General features: G+C 43.4%; 1 long non-coding RNA gene across 4 annotated transcripts in view; it reads right to left on the bottom strand.

Annotated features, from left to right (window-relative positions):
• The window catches only part of LOC112059103 (uncharacterized), a 52387-nt gene that overhangs the window by 8547 nt on the left and 25112 nt on the right, over nt 1–18728 (bottom strand). The window contains exons 3-4 of one of the 4 annotated variants that reach the window (XR_006177019.2): nt 17333–17537; nt 2258–10995 (exon numbers count right to left, since the gene is read on the bottom strand). The exons of 2 other annotated variants lie outside the window; for them this stretch is intronic. This is a non-coding gene — a long non-coding RNA (uncharacterized LOC112059103). Of the gene's footprint in view, nt 1–2257; nt 10996–17332; nt 17538–18728 lie in introns of those variants that run through there. One more of the 4 variants, XR_010599004.1, reaches the window with a different exon arrangement.

Raw genomic sequence — 18728 nt, forward strand, 5'->3', positions numbered from 1 at the left:
GGGGCAAAAAGAGAGTCTTTACTAGGTGATGACATATTTTCTATTTGAATGAAGCCGCATTGTGCAGGACATGTCTGGGCTCATCCACCTGTGCTGGAGCAAAGCCCTCATTCTTTTCCCAAAAGACGCTTTGAAAAAATGTATTGCTTCGGTTTTAACTTTTCCAAAATGTGGTGGGTTTTTGTTTTTTGTTTTATTTTTTTGCTCAAAGCTCCTGGTCTAAAATGCCAAATCCTGTTGTTGCTAAGATTAAGGTTTTTTTGCTCCTTGGATTTGGTTTACTAGCAAAGACCAGCGTCTGGATTATTGCTTTCTTTTGCCAAATGGAACAAAGGTGCTTTTAGAACATTGTGCTTAAAGTGGGATCAGAAATTGCATGTGATTTTTAACAACGTGGTGATTTGGGTTTTTTTTTTTTTTTTTACTGCCCATGGCCCAACCCTCCACCCTTCCCCCCCATGCAAACTTTTAAATTTGTAACTAAAGTGAAAACTAAAAATTAACTGAAGACCCTCTGCAACCTGTTCTAAACACACATGGTCAAAACAGCTACAATGTGGAGATCAATTTAAAATGTGGTTTATTTCATTTATCTTTTAATTAATAAAATATCCAGATATGCACACTGAACAGATTTATGGGTTTACATCCCATTTTACGTGTTTTTATGCATGTACTAAACTGTTTCATTTCTTGTTTGGTTTTATTTTCCCCCACAAGGCTAATGCCATATACAAAAACAAAATCAAACTAATTAACTCAATGCTGGCAAGATTATAAAAACCAGGCAGAAAACAGAAGATTTTTGCTGTCACAAGACAGCGACCTCAGCCTTACCCTGGAAAGGCCATGCAGTCTCTAAGGCAGGAGAATGAATTTCATAACCATGCTGTGTTCGTTCTGGACGTATAATGAAATACAGATCACAGATTGTGTCTAATTGTACATGGTGGTTTTATGATATCCATGGCTACTGAGCCAAGATATTGATGTCACATATGAGTATATCAGCTATTGCTAAACCCCTTTCCTGTACTGTATGCTCTGTTTCCTTCTTCTCCTCTCCCACCTCCAAATTGTTACGTCTTGGATCATTACCTAAAGTGCATTTCAGTTAACTGCCGCCCAACACTATTAAACCTCACCGTTAGTGTGCATGACATATTAGCACCATATTGTCCCTGCTCGTAGAAAAACTGATCCCATTGAACGCAATAGGAATATTCCTATTGACTCCAGTGGGAGTGAGATCAGGAGCAGTTTCCTTTGTATTGTTCTGTCCGTGGGGTGGTCCTGGCCTTCAGTGAAATGGGAAGAGCGTTCTTCTGCCTGAACACACAGAGATTTTAGGAGTGGCTTGGATCTTCAGAGACCTGCCAGAGATTAGAGCCATGCATGTGACAAACCTGTGTTTTCTTGTTCGTTCCAGCCTCAGGCATGGTTCCGTGGCCTGGCCACTTGTGTCTGGTCCTGGATCATCCTCATGGGGTTCTTGCATCAGAAGGGGCAATACACCTTGATAATCCCTGAAAGGGTTGGAGGTAAGGAAATGATGTCACCGGAAGCAGGCATACCCATCAGGATATTGTCCTTTCTTGATTCTGGAACCTCTCTGGATCTGCAGAGCTCCAACCACTAGGTTTTTATACTGGAATCTAGAGGGGTTCCGGTGGTCCTACGGGCTGGGTGGAGCATCTTGTGGTGGTACTGCTCCCCCAAGGGGTCAGACTGGAAACAAATAAATGCAGTATTTTCCCAAGCTCTGCTCATTTGTGCCACCAACAAGAGATGTTGCTCACAGCAGGTTGTGCAGATCTTCATCAGATGCTCATTTCTCAGGCAAACATCATTGCTGCAGTTCAAGTTTGGAAGGTTTTCTTTGCAACCACAAGGATCAGAAGAGGCTTTTAATTTTTAAATTAAAACATAGGTTCTGGAGTACATGATGGCAGCCTTCAATGCTGTAATGATGGCTCCCTGAGCTGCTGCAGACTGGTCCAATCCAACCCCTGGCTTTTCATGTCTACATGTATAATGGTTTCTCCACCCCATTTTGCTCCCCTCCCATCTTGGTGACGTGCGTACATGTCCCTTGGTACTTGCTACTTAGTGTGTTGCACTAGGTATGAAAATAACTTATCAGTAAAGAGCCCAAGTGAATTTGGCACCCAACTCCTAGCCAGGGGTGAAAGTAAAATTGAACTCTTACTGGTACGGGGCCGGCTCAGGCCCCCCTGGAAGGGGCGGGGCCTTGGGAGGAAGGGGCGGGGTTGGGGGCCAGCCCATCTGCGCTGCCTGTCCCGCGTCACCCGGGGCTCCAGCAGCGATTTAAAGGGCCCGGGGCTCTGGCCATTGCCACGGTAGCGACGGCAGCAGCCGGAGCCCCAGGCCCTTTTAAATCTCCAGCCCTGGGGCATCTGCTCCTTTTGCACCCCTCGTCGGTGAACATTTGTGAGGACAATCTTGTACAGTGAATTTCATGAGGACACATGTTTGAAATTTTTGGATGTTATCCCTCTATCTGTATCCGTGTCTGTGTTTACTATATATATGTCATCCCTTTGTCTTCAGCTCAGCCTGTTATATTATACCTTGCATGCTTGAGTTTTGATTCAGTGTTAAGGATAATATCCTGTCTGACTGTTTCATTTTGTGTTCTTAATTAGTATTCCTTCATTTTAAGTCTTTTGAGCATTTGTGTACCATTCAGCATTTGTGTACATGTTTACAGTAAAAGATTTCAAGTATAGATAAGCTACTTATTTACAGCAAAATATTTCAAGTGTGGATAGGCTACATACTGACCAGCTAGATCACTATGAAGAGGAGATTTGAAAGTGGTGCAAGCAAGAGATGGCGAAAACAACTGAGTGAAGCAGCAGCTAAGAGCTCAAGGCCAATAACTTCATTTCTCAAACCACTAGAAAACATACCTTCCCCAACAAACAATGCTACAGATAATGAAAACGCCGCAACTGCAACAGGTGATTTTTCAATGCCAATACCTGAACATGAGGACAGTAGTCAAGAAGATGTGCCAACAGTAACAGATGCAACAGAAGATCCAGAGTATGATCAAGAAACTCAACAGCAACAGGAAGATGTAGATCTTACGCAGCAAGAACAATTCATGAGTACTACAGGTGTGACTGTGACTGACATTGGAATTATTGACAAGAGCAATGCTGCCCAAATGCAATCTTTTCTTCAAATTAGTTGTTTTGAAATTCCAAGTAACATTCCACAAGATGCTGATAATCATGCTTTCCCTACTCGTCTGCTGACAGAAACTCTTCCAAATGGTGAGACCTGCACAAGAGACTGGTTATGCTGGAGTACAGAACAACAATCTCTGTACTGTGCACCCTGCTTCATTTTGAACAAGAGTGCTGCAAATGCATCAGTTCTCTCTGATCAATCAGGATGGAGCATCAACGCAGGTTGGAGGAAGTTGAAAGACCAAATACCTTCACATGAGAGTTCAACGTCACACAAAGAAAACTATGTTGCATAGAAATCAGCCAGTAGGGCAGCATTAGCTGAAAGTTCAGTTGAGAATTTACTCTTGACTGAACTCTCTTCAGAAACTAATAACTGGAAAAAACTTCTTGAGCGCATCCTGAACGTCATCCTTTTTCTTTCTGAGTAGGGATTGGTTTTCTTTGGTTCCAGTCAACATATTGGTGATTGTGCAAATGGAAACTTTCTAGGCATAGTTGAGCTCCTCAGCAAATATGACCCATGTTTATCAGAGCATGTTAAACGTGTTTGAGAATTGCAAGAGAGTCAAAAATGCATGCAAGTCCATTATCTCTCTACACGCATACAAAACGAGTTTATTGAGCTACGTGGGTCATTCATACAAACAACAATTCTTGATGAGATTCGAAATGCCAAGTATTTTTCAATCATTGTTGATGCCACTCCAGATTGTTCTCACAAGGAACAGACTGCTATGGTTATTCAATATGTTAAGATTGTAGACAGCTCAATATTTTCAATTGAGGAAAGGTTTATTTTCTTTGATAATTTCATGAGAAAAACTGGAAAAGAAATTGCTGCTTGAGTACTAGCAATTCTAGAAGGTTTTAAGTTAGATTTTCAAGTCTGCATTGGTCAAGCCTATGACAATGGATCCAATATGGCTGGGAAGTACAAAGGTATACAAGCAGTTCTGCTTGAGCATAATTCAAACTGTATTTTCTCCAGCTGTGGAAACCACACACTAAACCTTGTAGGTGTTGACTGTGCTGAATCATGCGAGGAGGCAATTACTTACTTTGGAACTGTTCAACAAATGCACAGTCTCTTCAGTAGCAGTCCCCAAAGGTGGGGAATTCTGAAGCAATATCTTCCTGTTTCACTGCATGGGATGTCCAAAACTAGATGGTCTGCATGGATTGATGGTGTTCAACCAGTTGCGCAGCATTTGAATTCAGTGAGAAAGGCTTTAAATGAGCTTGAATCTCTCAATCTCACTGCACAGGCTCGAACTGAACTTCAGTCTATTCAGAAGCACATGTCCACATTTGAATGAATTCTGATGTCATCTTTGTGGATGAAGCTACTTACAATGATCCACCAAACTAATCTGGTAATTGAAGCACACAATGCTACACTTGATGTTGAGAGGGATAACATTGAAAGTCTTATCAATGACATTCAGCAGATTCGTGAACAATGGGATGCGATCCTGACTGAGTCCAAATTAGTAGCACAGAATATTGGCATTTCTTCTGAGTTCTCCACCAATTGCAACTTATCTACTGAATCCGATGCCAACCAGCATTATAGGGTCAGTGTCTTCCTTGTTGTCATTGACTCTATTCAATCAGGTCTTACATGTCGATTTGAGTCACTGAGACTAATTTGTACCCTTTTGGGGTGTCTTTGGCAGTTCAACAGACTGAGAATTGAAGATCTACTTTCTGCAGCTGAACAATTTCAGCAACAGTACAACAAAGAAATCTCAAAAGATCTCAGTGACGAGGTCATCTTCCTCTAACGAATATATTTGACGAACTTTAAATTGGATTGCAAGCCAAAGGAATTGCTTCAAGAAATACTCAAACTTGGACTCTCTGGGGTGTTTCCTAATATCACAATTGCACTGCAGATTTTTGTCAGTTTGCCTGCATCAGTGGCTTCAGGTGAACGCACCTTCAATGTGTTGAAGCAGGTAAAGAACTATCACCGTTCAACAATGGGACAACAGCGTTTGAATGGGCTCACCATGCTTAATATCAACGGTGACATTGCACAACAGCTAGATTTTTTTCCTCAATAATTAGTGTATTGCACAGAAAAAGGCTATAAAAGCATTTGCTAAATTAAAAAAAATTAAAATTATGTCTCACTCTTTTTTGGGTGCCTTATTTTGTTTTCATGTGTCGTCATTTTAAATTTTTATTATGGCTAGGGGCCTCAAAAGCTGGAAGTGGCCCAGGCCTCTCTGGACCTCTGAGAGGACCTGACCATAAGAAGTCCCATTGTAATAAATGCTATCCAACATGAGCGCAGGTATAGCAATTTGGTCCTATATGTTTGCAAAGCGACTAACCCATTGTTGGAGAGTACTGCAATATAAAGAAAAATAACTTTCAAGGGCCCCGCATCTGCTGAAGTAAATGGCAGAATTCACAGTGACTTCAGGGAGCAGGATCAGACTCTCAGTTATCTGGCTCTTAAGTCTCCAGCATTAGAGACAGGGCTTTTTAAAATCTAAGGTTGTATTAATGCTGCACTCAGGACCCGGTTTCATCTTTAAAACATGAAAGCTCTGAATGCAGCAATTGTTTGTGCACCATGCACTGTGTTGCACTTATTCCCGGACAAGCAAATTACAATGAAAATAATCATTGTCAGAATACTAATGTGATGTAAACTAATGTAGGGATATTTATTCAATGGAATGCAATTACTAGGAATACTCTATTTTCTGAAGAGTGTGACTGTAATCCAATTTAGCTTTTTTAACCCCTGGTGATTTTGTTTCGGTTTGGATTGTGATAGGCTGAAAAACAGGCTGGGGGCAGAGAAAGGGGAGTTAGCACCACATGTAATCTGAAATCTTAATGACTTGACTAAATCTACATCACCACAGGGCAGTTAGTCATGATTGTGCTGTTAATTGAATGAAAAACAGAGTAGATCCTGTGCTCATTTTATATTAACATCATTTCACTTTCTGATGAATGAATATTCACCAGCTTAATCATCGACATCTCATCATAGCTGGCTTTACCTTAAACCAGTGGTTCTCAAACTTTTGTACTGCTGACCCCTTTTACATAGCAAGCCCCTGAGTGCGACCCCCTCCTTGTACATTAAAAACACTTTTTATATATTTAACACCATTATAAATGCTGGAGGCAAAGCGGGGTTTTGGGTGGAGGCTGACAGCTCACGACCCACCCTGGAATAACCTCGTGACCCCCTGAGGGGTCTCAACCCCCAGTTTGAGAACTCCTGCCTTAAACCTATCAGTAGGACTGTGGATTGCAGACAACAGAGACCGAATCTTCTGAGATGCAGCATCAAGTGACGATGGACAAGGTACAACACAGGATGCATGACTTGGTCAAATGGGCTCAGCTGCAGCAGTGTTCTTGATGGGTGGGGTGCAGCAGTGTCTGATGGGAAGAGGCCAGCTTCCCTCCTTCGGAGACAGAAGGATCATGGGAGGAGAAGGGAGGGGCAATTCCTTCCAGAGATGCTGCTGCAGCTAATTAGGAGGCTAAACACCAAGGACCAGATTCTGGTACGTTCATTCAGGTTGCATAATTCCTTACTCCACAAGGAGTCCTGGTGAAATGAGTGGCGCCACGGTAGGAGGGAGGCATTATTCAGCATGAGTAAGGGTGTCAGAATCTGGCCCCTAATAAAATGATACACGTGTGTGAAAAATGTAATTGCCTAAGGCCGGACTGCGGGAACACTGTGACCCAGGGACCTCTTGATACTAACTGAGAGGGCATGTGGGAGGGAGGGAGTGATAAGGACTACAGGGATCTCCTGGGTCTGATATTATACAATAGGTCATAAAGGGTGGCAGGAAAGTTCTCCACTGAAAGCCTGTGTCACACCAGTCATCCTAGTCATCGTGAAAGGTATGTCTGGGAGTAATATATATATTGAAAATTATGTCCTTGAGGTCTGTTAGCTGACGCTGATCACCAAAAGGGGAGTACTATCATGGATGGATATAAACTGTTCAGGAAGGACAGGCAGGGCAGAAAAGGTGGGGGAGTTGCGTTGTATGTAAGAGAGGAGTATGACTGCTCAGAGCTCCGGTATGAAACTGCAGAAAAACCTGAGAGTCTCTGGATAAAGTTGAGAAGTGTGAGCAACAAGGGTGATGTCGTGGTTGGAGTCTACTATAGACCACCAGACCAGGGGGATGAGGTGGACGAGGCTTTCTTCTGGCAACTAGCAGAAGTTGCTAGATCGCAGGCCCTGGTTCTCATGGGAGACTTTAATCACCCTGATATCTGCTGGGAGAGCAATACAGTGGTGCACAGACAATCCAGGAAGTTTTTGGAAAGTGTAGGGGACAATTTCCTGGTGCAAGTGCTGGAAGAACCAACTAGGGGCAGAGCTTTTCTTGACCTGCTGCTCACAAACAGGGAAGAACTAGTAGGGGAAGCAAAAGTGGATGGGAACCTGGGAGGCAGTGACCATGAGATGGTTGAGTTCAGGATCCTGACACAAGGAAGAAAGGAGAGCAGCAGAATACGGACCCTGGACTTCAAAAAAGCAGACTTTGACTCCCTCAGGGAACAGATGGGCAGGATCCCCTGGGAGAATAACATGAAGGGCAAAGGGGTCCAGGAGAGCTGGCTGTATTTTAAAGAATCCTTATTGCGGTTGCAGGAACAAACCATCCCGATGTGTAGAAAGAATAGTAAATATGGCAGGTGACCAGCTTGGCTAAACAGTGAAATCCTTGCTGATCTTAAATGCAAAAAAGAAGCTTACAAGAAGTGGAAGATTGGACAAATGACCAGGGAGGAGTATAAAAATATTGCTCAGGCATGCAGGAGTGAAATCAGGAAGGCCAAATCACACTTGGAATTGCAGCTAGCAAGAGATGTTAAGAGTAACAAAAAGGGTTTCTTCAGGTATGTTAGCAACAAGGTATGATGCATCCGAAGAAGTGAGGTTTTAACTCACGAAAGCTTATGCCCAAATAAATCTGTTAGTCTTTAAGGTGCCACCAGACTCCTTGTTGTTTTAGCAACAAGAAGAAAGTCAAGGAAAGTGTGGGCCCCTTACTGATGAGGGAGGCAACCTAGTGACTGAGGATGTGGAAAAAGCTAATGTACTCAATGCTTTTTTTGCCTGTCTTCACAAACAAGGTCAGCTCCCAGACTGCTGCATTGAGCAGCACAATATGGGGAGAAGGTGACCTGCCCTCTGTGGAGAAAGAAGTGGTTCGGGACTATTTAGAAAAACTGGACATGCACAAGTCCATGGGGCCGGATGCGCTGCATCCGAGGGTGCTAAAGGAGTTGGCGGATGAGATTGCAGAGCCATTGGCCATTATTTTTGAAAACTCATGGCGGTCGGGGGAGGTCCCAGATGACTGGAAAAAGGCTAATGTAGTGCCCATCTTTAAAAAAGGGAAGAAGGAGGATCCGGGGAACTACAGGCCAGTCAGCCTCACCTCAGTCCCTGGAAAAATCATGGAGCAGGTCCTCAAGGAATCAATTATGAAACCCTTAGGGGAGAGGAAAGTGATCAGGAACAGTCAGCATGGATTCACCAAGGGGAAGTCGTGCCTGACTAACCTAATTGCCTTCTATGATGAGATAACTGGCTCTGTGGATGAGGGGAAAGCAGTGGATGTGTTATTCCTTGACTTTAGCAAAGCTTTTGATACGGTCTCCCACAGTATTCTTGCCGCCAAGTTAAAGCAGTATGGGCTGGATGAATGGACTGTAAGGTGGATAGAAAGCAAAATGCATGTCCCTCCCCCCCTTCTTGCATGGGAAACTGTACCTCCTGGATACACAGTGCCCCCACTGGGGCAACAAATAAATATATGGAGATATGCCTATCTCATAGAACTGGAAGGGACCTTGAAAGGTCATCAAGTCCAGCCCCCTGCCTTCACTAGTAGGACCAAATACTGATTTTGCCCTAGATCCCTAAGTGGCCCCCTCAAGGATTGAGCTCATAACTCTGGGTTTAGTAGGCTAATGCTAAACCACTGAGCTATCCCTCCCTCCTCAAATAAATACCATGCAATTGTAGGACCCTTTGTCTTCAGGCCAGTGAATCATGTTACTGCATAACTGTCCACTGCAGCAGTTTCACATCTTCCTCTGAACCATTTGGTACTGGCTACTGGTGGAGAGAACATACAGCTCTTGATGGAAAAGTGGTGTCAGCTGGTATTGCAATTCTTCTTTCAGAGTAGCAGCCGTGTTAGTCTGTATCCGCAAAAAGAACAGGAGTACTTGTGGCACCTCTAAGGTGCCACAAGTACTCCTGTTCTTTTTGCAATTCTTCTGTTGTCCTGCAGAGGACCTTGCTGGGAGTTCATTATTATGAATTACTGGTATTGCAATAGTGCTTAGAGATCCCAACTCCTCTGTGCAAATAGAGAACTAAAGTGGTCCCCGCCCTGAAGCGCTTACACTCTCTGAGACAACAGGTGGGTACAACAGACAGATGGCGGTGGGACTTACAAGGTAATATATGTTTGATTGTGACCTATGTGATGAACAGCAGTCACAACACTCAACTTCAATAGGATTTCTGCATGCAAAAGACTTGCGGAATCAAGCTCTTAATATCTCCAGCAGTCAAATCACCAACAGCATGGGTGAGACAATAGAAGTTATACATTCTTAGTCCCTGCTGAGCTGTTTGGATTTTCCTTTCCCTTTTTAATATAATGTCTTGCAAGTTTGTGTGGGGAGTTTTTGCCCATCCATTTACTGTAAATGCTGTAGGGACCCATGACCGAATGCAGCTTGGGCTTATGCCACGATAGGTAAGGAAGTAGAGAATTTTTTATTAGTCCATACTTAAGTCCAATTGGATTTAAATTACATGCTGCTGAGAGGTTTCTACAAGAGACCTGTAGCAGCAGCAGCACCAGCAGAGCAGAATTTCAAGATGACAAATTCTGTCTCCCTGGGTTAGATCCTTCTCTCACCTAACAATGATTTTATTCCATTAACTGCAGTGAAGTTACTCCTGATCTATACTGGTGTAAGCGAGAGGAGAGTCACGCCCTTTCTTTCCTTGACTGGGAAACAGGTACACAACACTAGGCTGTAAAAACAATCTGGGAACATGCTAGCCAAGCACCTTTTCTTCAAAGTGGGATTCTATGAATAACAGTCTTCATGGCTATGAACAAAGCAAAGCACTTACACATTCTATGAAGAGCCAAACCCATCTCTGCAATACACCTTCTTGTACCATTGCCCTTTTAAAAGCAGTTGTTCTATAGCAAAGTCCAGTGTTGATTTCATATCAATTCATATGAACTTTGAAATGAAGCACTATCTGGAAAAAAATGAGTTTCTCCGCATTGGAACACCATTGTTCTTGCAAATCAATGGTATGGATTTTGCACTGTGACATTTAAATGCAATAGTTTTGAGATGTGACTGCTGACTGCTAAAGGAAGGTGTGGGATAGAGGCAATGTTTGGGACATTCCTGCTTAAATGACTGCATACAGACTGTGAGCTATTTGTGTCAGACACTTTTTTTTTTCTCATTTGTTTGTACAGTGCTGAGAACAGCAAGGTGCCAATCTTGATCAGGTGCTACTTAATACAGATAATAATAGTACGCAAGGGGGATCCCCCTGCTCTGATTTCCAGGAATGAGGAGTTGGACTGCAGACTTGGAGCCAGAAGTCTTAACAGAGATGTGTCCAATGAATAGGCTTTAGAATGATTGCCAGTGGAAGTTCTCAAGCCAGACTAGCAATTCATTCGTGTCTAAGTGAAGACCTTTTCCATTCTTCAGCAACCTGGGGAGATATGATTTGAATATAAATATATGTACATAGGACAACTCACTTCAGCTAGGAGGGTGTTTCTCAGCAAGGCTCTGCTTCTATCCAGCTTATAGACTACTTGATGTAGATGGAAGGAAGTGACCTTCTCAGAGTCATATACTGCTCATAGATATGCATGATGGACTCTCAGTAATATCAATAGGAGTGTCACATGGGCATCCAAAGGCAGAATGTGACTCAGCAAGTGACTCAATTGGGAAGGGACCTGGTTGACCTCCAGGTTCTCCCATTGCCAGTGTGGTCACATCCGCTCCATGAAGTCTTTTTCACATGGAAAGTGGCTAAACCACTAGTGGCACTGGCAACACATATGCCGACAAGCGGATCTTGTTGGAACTCCAGCGTCACCGAAGGCTAAGAGTGGTAACTGATTTTTGCACCTGTGTATCCCTGATGATTTCCCCTCCAGCCCTTTATTTCTAAACAGTGCAATGGCAGAAATGAAAATTATGCTCTGCTGCTTCTTTCTTGCCTTTTCAGGTTGTTTTGAAGGAGTCATAAGGAGCTTTGGGAGTTCATATACAAAAAGAAAAGCATCTGGAATTGTGTGGCACATGAGAAGTCAAATGTCATATAGTACTTGCACAATTCAAGTTATACACTTCTTATATGTCTTAACAATTCATTTATAGGGAGCAACTTTCAGCTGAGGATCCCAAATAACTTTACAAACATTAGTTAAACCTGACCACACCCCTGCAAGGAAGGTAAGCGTTATTACACCTATATTACAGATAGGTAAACTGAGGCACAAAGTTAAAGCTGTGATCCCGCAAACATGCTTGCTTGCAGAATCACAGGTAAGGAGCCTGCTTACCTTTACTATTTTGAATCCTACTTACTGCTATTTAATAAAGGTAAGCATGTTCCTATAGGTTTGCAGGATCAGGGTCTAAATGACTTGCCCAAGATCACACAGCAAGTTATGATAGGCTGTTGGCATGCTGGCACTGCTATTAAATATACCAAACATGATTGCTTCCTTGGACCTTGTCCTCTCACCTACCCTTTATAATCTGCTGCATCCGTGAGTTGTCTCTTGTCACATGCAAAGATCGTAAGATCTTTGAGACAAGGACTATCTTTTTTTACGTGTGCATAATGCCTAACACAATGGGGCTGCCGTAATAGTAATAATTATTAATAATAAAATTAGCAGCACAGCTGGGAATGAAAATCCATAAATCTCCTATTCCAGTCACTAGACTGTGGTCCCTCTGCCTTTGATGTTTCTTATCATGGGCAGTAGGAAAAAGTTGGAATATAAAATAAAACTTTGCTTCAAACTTTTCATGAACTGCAGTTGCATTGGAATTTCCTGTCAGGTATTACTAGTGCTAGGAGCAAATACAGAATCTCAAACTTTCATCTGGGAGGGGTTTAGGAGCCAAAGATGCACATTCAGCTCTCAGTTAAATCTCAACATTTGCAGTCCAAGCAAATTTTGCAGTTGGGAAAGCCAAGTGCTCTAAAGAGCTTTAAATGGGAATGTGGGACTAAAAGAGACTGTTGAGAGAGGAGACAGGTAAAAGGGAAATGGAAGAAAAATACATTAGTAACACTTCAGAATGTCCACAGAGGGTATGAATAAGCTGCAAGAAGAGAAGAAGTTTTGCACATAATTCCCGATTGAAAGGTAAGTACTAGCACAGGCTAATATTCAGGAATATGAATATAGCACAGTGAAAAGGAACTTAGAATGTAACTGACTGCATTTCAATGTTATGTCCTGTATTGTATTTAGTGGGAAAATATTAGTTAGTTATTATCCCTTTGATAAAATATGGACTGTGGTCCTCTTCAGGAGATATGAAGAACTAACTGAGTTGCAAGTAGAAGACAGATCTCTCAATTGTTCTCCAGATCTTAGCTTTCAATTTTTCAAAAAAGGAAATCTTTTCTTGTTATGATAGCAAGAGAGTCTTGAAAATATGATCCCCCCTGAGGAAAACCGATGCAGTGATGTCTGTCTGAATTTGCAGAGAGCTTGAAACAATAGCTCTGATATGTGAATTGCCCCATTCATTTCAATGGGTACTAATGCAGATACCCATGATGCTACTTCAAACGTCAACATCAAATGTTAACTATTTCATTGCTCAGCCAAGCATGGAAGAATGGAGAGGAAGTATCATATTACGAAGCTCTCCACAATCTACTCCAAGTGACTAGGGTGGGGCAGGAAAGAAGTTTTCCCATCCCACAAGAATTTTCACAATTTCAAAAGTGTTTCTGTTCCACATCAGGACAAAACTAAGACCTGACATTTTTCACAAATGCCTACATGCCTTTAAGGATCAGGGCCTTAGTCTCTCTGTTCCTCAGATCCCCAATCTGAAAAAAAAAAGGGGATATGAGCACTGCCCTACCTCTCAGAGGATAAATATAATAAAGATTGTGAAGTGTTCACATGCTATGGTGATAAGGGCCATATAAGTACCTAAGATTGATCAAAATTTGAAACCAAATTATGCCACGCTTACATACATTGACATAGGTCTGGTTCTCTATTGTCCTTCACCTTGCACAGCCATTTACACTAATGCAAAGTGCATGTAACACTACAGTACATTCAGGTTCACTAGCGTTCTGCACTCTTGTTGCACTGCTGTAAATGACAGCACAAGGTGCAAGGCAATGGTGAATCAGGCGCATCTGGATAGCATTCTGCTGGGAGTCATACTGCAGTCAACAGATCTACTCATGCATGTAGCTGCTTGCCAGTGTGAGTAAAGGGTTCACAATCTGGCGCTGGCCCTGCAAACTTGCACATGAATAGTGCTGTGGGACTTTTCACATGAGTAAAGTTACTCAGTGTATAAGTATTGGTAGGGTCAGGCCCAAGGAATATATTGTATAATGAATTTTCTACACCATTTGTAGAAATACTTTCAGCAAATTCATGGTAGATGTATCTGCAAACTTGTGATTTTTTTGGGCCCCAGTGACTTCAGCACATTTCCGCAGTGGCCACACAGTGTGCCATTGATGTTGATGTGCCTAGGGGATGAGATTGCAGGATACAGGCTAGAATAATACTTCCCCCAGCAGGACCAGTGTGTTTGATCTAGAGCAGAGCACAGGGATTGGAGCTGTGATCTGAATGCATGGAAAAGCTGAGTGAGATGTGGAAATGAAGAACTGCTGAATGTTTGCATTAGTTTGGTCCCTTATCCATGATTTTATGCTGGAGGGGAACTATTGGGGCCTCAGACCCAGTCTTCTGTGGAATTAAATGTGTTAGTCACACGTTATGTTAAGATTCCATTTATAAATAGGTTATAGGGGGTGAATAAATGGTTAACAGATGTTTTAATAAATGGTTAATTAAGGTTGTATTCATAAATAATTTGCAAAGTTACTAAAAGGTTAATAAATTGTTTCATTAATGATTAATCAATCACTATAGCATGTGAGAGTTCAACAGGTCAATAGGTTGTTTCTTCTACTTAAGCACTTGTCACTATCTATGACACATGCCGCTCATGTCTGTAATTGGCTTATAACACCCCATAATACTAACCCTTGAAAAATGGAACCTTAGTGTAAAGTGTGACTGATGAATTGCTGAACAGTTTGCCTTTGAGAGAATATATATTTTGTGTACCACGCCCAAACGCATACAGTGACCTTTAAGTTAAAACCATGTACATTTTCCTGTGTATAAAGGTTTCTCATTTCAAGAAGCCCTTTTGTATCAGATTATACTCATTTTCCAGAAAGCGCTTGTGCACTTGTTAGCCTTCCTCTTAGCTGTCCATTATCGACAATACAAAAACCTGCTGCATAATGAAAATGTGGTAACGCTGTAACATAGCGAGAATTTACTATCAAAATAAATGACATAGTGGCGACTGCTCTGATTGCATTATGCAGTGCCATATTTAATTCATTTAAAAGCTTCATTTTTGATATTTAAATGAAACAGGCACAAAAACCTCTCTCTTTAAGATATTTATATGGCCCCTGTTACCATAGTATCAATGAGATAGGGACATGCTATTGCCTCTCTTTCACAGATGGGAATTTAGGCCCAGATCCTGATTGATTCAATGGAAAGTAAGGTGCCTATATAGCTTTGAGTATCTGGGCCTAAGTGACTTGCCCAAGGTCATACAGGGAGTCTGTGGCAGAGGAAAAAAATCAACCCAAGTCTCCTGACTCCAAGGCTAGTGTCCTAATCATTGAACCATCCTGTCTCTCTGGACTGTTGCTCCAGCCTGTTTGATGCCTGTGAAATGGGTAGAGTCCCCTAAGGGGGCTCCACCCAGAAAAATAACAAAAATGACCTAAACAAGTGGAAGGGGCCACAGTAACAGAAAGGGGCACTGAAAAGCTCAGCACTGACTGGGAAGCCTGCTGTTCCAGAGTGCTGCAGAAGCCAAGGTCTTTGCTGGAGCATTTAGGTGCAATGATTTACACTGCATTGATTTATCCCAATTGAGGATCCGGGCCTCTGTGCAGCTGGCTTTCTCCTTGTAATGTCGCACTGAATGAAGAAATACATGAAAAATCTAAGCGCGGACAGTCTGAAGCAAAGGGTCTGATATGCTAGTAAGGAAGCCAAGTCACATAACAAGGTAGGCAGGATTAAGTAAGCGCATAAGCTTGAAGAGCAGAGAGACCTTTGGGGAAATCCTGTAGACATGCAGCAAAGCACGTGTCCTCATTTCAGTTTTCCTATTTGGTTTCCTGCAGAGCTCTCAAACATCTTAGCATCAGTCACTACCTGGAATTTTGTTTTGGTTTTGTATTTGCAAACTCAAGGCAGCTTTTTTACATCAGAATTATATGCTGCTGTTGCTGCATATGCCTTTAAATATCCAGCTGGTAATTATTTGCAGCAGACAAGCAAATAAAAGGGTGTTTTTTCTTTTTTCTTTTGCTTGTTGGTGCTAATGATAAGGAATGCCGATGCTTCTGCCTCCTGGCTTTTATAGGGAACACGCTCCTGTTCTTCAGAGCACTGCAGTACTGGTTTTAGCTGTGGTCTTTGGGATTGTCACTGGAGGAGAGTGCACTTCTATTTGATAAAAGATTCCACTCTCCTCCCAAAGGCTCTAATGGGGGCCTGCTCCAAACAGTGGCGGATTAGCCACTGGGCCAATGGGGCCCATGCCCGGGGCCCTGGCCAATTGGGGAGCCCCAGAAAAATGGGCTCCCCTATGCCCTGACCCCATTTCCCAGGCAGGAGAGCAGGTGAGGGCATGGGAGGGATTGCAGGCAGAAGGGGCCCCCACTTGCTCTGGCCCAGGGCCCCACAAAACCATAATCCTCCTCTGGTTCCAAAGCCCACTGAAGTCTATGGAAAGACTCCTACTGAGCTTTAGATCAGGCCCTTGATATACTCAGCACCTTTGCCAGGTGGTATTGGCAGCAAAAAGGGCTGGGTCCAATTTTCTAGGGATTCTTTCTTGTGACTAATTGCCACCACCTGAAGCCCCAACCCAGAAACTTGCGAAACTACATACACAACCCTGGGAGCTCTTGATGGGCAATATTTCCCCACGTGCAAGCACTGAAATCAAAGGTTAAAAAAAGAACTTTATCAGGGGAGGGGGAAGAGAAGGAGCAACAGAAATTATTTGGGAAAACTGGCAACAAACTAACACGTTCTACGAAATAAGACTCCCAGCTCCCTCAGGGTGCCTAAAAGTAGCCCCAACCTCAGTCCTCTTTGGGAGTTCATAGAATTACAGAATATCAGGGTTGGAAGGGACCTCAGGAGGTCATCTAGTCCAACCCCCTGCTCAAAGCAGGACCAATCCCCAACTAAATCATCCCAGCCAGGGCTTTGTCAAGCCTGACCTTAAAAACCTCTAAGGAAGGAGATTCCACCACCTCCCTAGGTAACCCATTCCAGTGCTTCACCACTCTCCTAGTGAAATAGTGTTTCCTAATATCCAACCTAGACCTCCCCCACTGCTTCTTGTTCTGTCATCTGCCACCACTGAGAACAGCCTAGCTTCATCCTCTTTGGAACCCCCCTTCAGGTAGTTGAAAGCAGCTATCAAATCCCCCCTCACTCTTCTCTTCTGCAGACTAAACAATCCCAGTTCCCTCAGCCTCTCCTCATAAGTCATGTGCTCCAGCCCCCTAATCATTTTTGTTGTCCTCCGCTGGACACTTTCCAATTTTTCCACATCCTTATGAGCGATCTAGCCGCTTCGCTACTCCCTAGCTTCTCACTCACGATACGTTTTCCTGGGTTGGAGGAGTTCAAGGATTCTAGCAGAGTGACAACGATGATCTCCCTTCTCTGTCAGGCTTCAGGCCAGAGGGCTTATACCTGGGTAATTTGGGGGCGGATTCTTCTCTTGTTTGCAGCAGTTGTATGCCCATGTGACTCCAATTGTCTTCCATGGTGTTATTCCAGACTGAGGGCTTGGTTGTGCCTGTGTTGGGGGCAGTGCCATTCTTCGCAGAGCTCCTTGGTGCTGAGGGGCATTAAACCTTCTGCTACAGCCCTCTATGGGTGCAACTTAATGGCAGGCCTGCTCTAGGCAGGGAAAGAAGAGAGGATGGGATCAGTGCTTGAGGGGCATGGGTATAGCTCCATCTCCTCCTAACCCCCATTTAAAGCCTGATCCAAAGCCTGTTAAAGCCAATGGGAGTCTTTCCATTAACTTCAATGGGCTTTGGGTCAGGGCCTGATTGCGCTGTGAGGCATAAGGGGATTGTGCAGGGGGAGCGTTCCCGGTACCTGTGCCTGGTTCTTGTGTAACCCATACACCTTCTGGGTGTGGTGCTCTGTCCCATCTAGTGGCACCCAGACCACTTAGAGAGAGAGATAAAATGAGTCTGCAGCTGTAGCTAACAGCCAGTTGGCTTTTAGCTCATGCTGTAGAGGCTCATGCACTAAGTTCCAGTGGTCCCAGGTTCAATCCCATCTGCTGACGACCAGATCGGGCTACGCAAGGGGCTGAAAGCCCTTTTCTGCACCCATTAGGGCCTGAGCCTGCACCACTGAACTCAATGAAAGATTGCTGTTGAATTCAAAAGGATCCGGAGCAGTTCATAAGTGAGAGACAAACAATGCTCTGTGTGTCTGCCCAATGAGAGCTCACGCTTGGACTGGCTCATTCAAAGCCCCGATCCTGGTGTTACAGTGAATTCCATACCTGCAACGGTGCGTGCTCCTTAAGACAACAGCAGCGGTAAATTAACTGTTTTTGCTTCGGACCCCAGCTTGGTCACAGCCTGGCCAGTCCTCCTGGAGCAGAAGTGCCACAGTACTGCTGCCTCAGCGACAAGCACCGAGCGGGCTCAAACCTGGAGGATTTCTCCGGGGTGTTCCAGACACACAACCGCCTCCCAGAATACAATGTGAAATCATGGCCAAAGCAAACTACTGGAGTTCAAAATACATGCCCGAGAACAGCAACAGACTGACCAACCTTTGAAGGTCTGGAGAGCTAATTAATATCATTCGATACACAACAGTTGCTGCTGCTGCTGGTATGGCCCACTAGAATGTGGATGTGTGTTTGTCTGTACAACAGAAGCACAAAGAGCATGTTACTTATACACTTGCTCTTTTGCTCACCAGTTAGCAGCCCTGTGTGGGAACAGCAGAGGGAATGCAAAACCTTTTATTTTATTTCCCTTCCTTGGGGATTTCAAAATGATTAAAAATCCTCTGCTTGGCATCATTAGCTTGCTTATATATCTGTCCCTGCTAGAGA

Source organism: Chrysemys picta, chromosome 2 (genome assembly GCF_011386835.1).
Source record: "Chrysemys picta bellii isolate R12L10 chromosome 2, ASM1138683v2, whole genome shotgun sequence".
NCBI lineage: Eukaryota > Metazoa > Chordata > Testudines > Emydidae > Chrysemys > Chrysemys picta.